The sequence below is a fragment of the Antrostomus carolinensis genome, unplaced genomic scaffold (assembly GCF_000700745.2).
Source record: "Antrostomus carolinensis isolate BGI_N321 unplaced genomic scaffold, ASM70074v2 scaffold32089, whole genome shotgun sequence".
Lineage (NCBI taxonomy): Eukaryota > Metazoa > Chordata > Aves > Caprimulgiformes > Caprimulgidae > Antrostomus > Antrostomus carolinensis.
The window spans coordinates 1-296 of NW_010338427.1; positions in this window are offsets into that span (position 1 = coordinate 1).

Here is a 296-nt window from a genome sequence, read left to right on the forward strand (position 1 = left end):
GACCCCGACCTGCCGCTTCCTGTCCCCACGTCCCAGAGGAGCTGCCATTGGGGACCATTCCCAGCCCCACCAGCTCACACTGCCCCTTGCTGCTGGGACCATATGGAAGGTGTTTTTGGGGGTGGTCAAGGGCTCAGTGGGGTGCTCAGCGCTGACACCCCATGGCAGCAAAGGAGTCCTGAATATAGCCCCCAGGTTTGGGGGGGGTCAGGGAAGGTGGCTGCTGGGGCTGTGTCTGACCCACTTCCAACCCTTTCTTGTCTCCTCCAAGCCACAGTTCCCACCGGGGTTCAGCA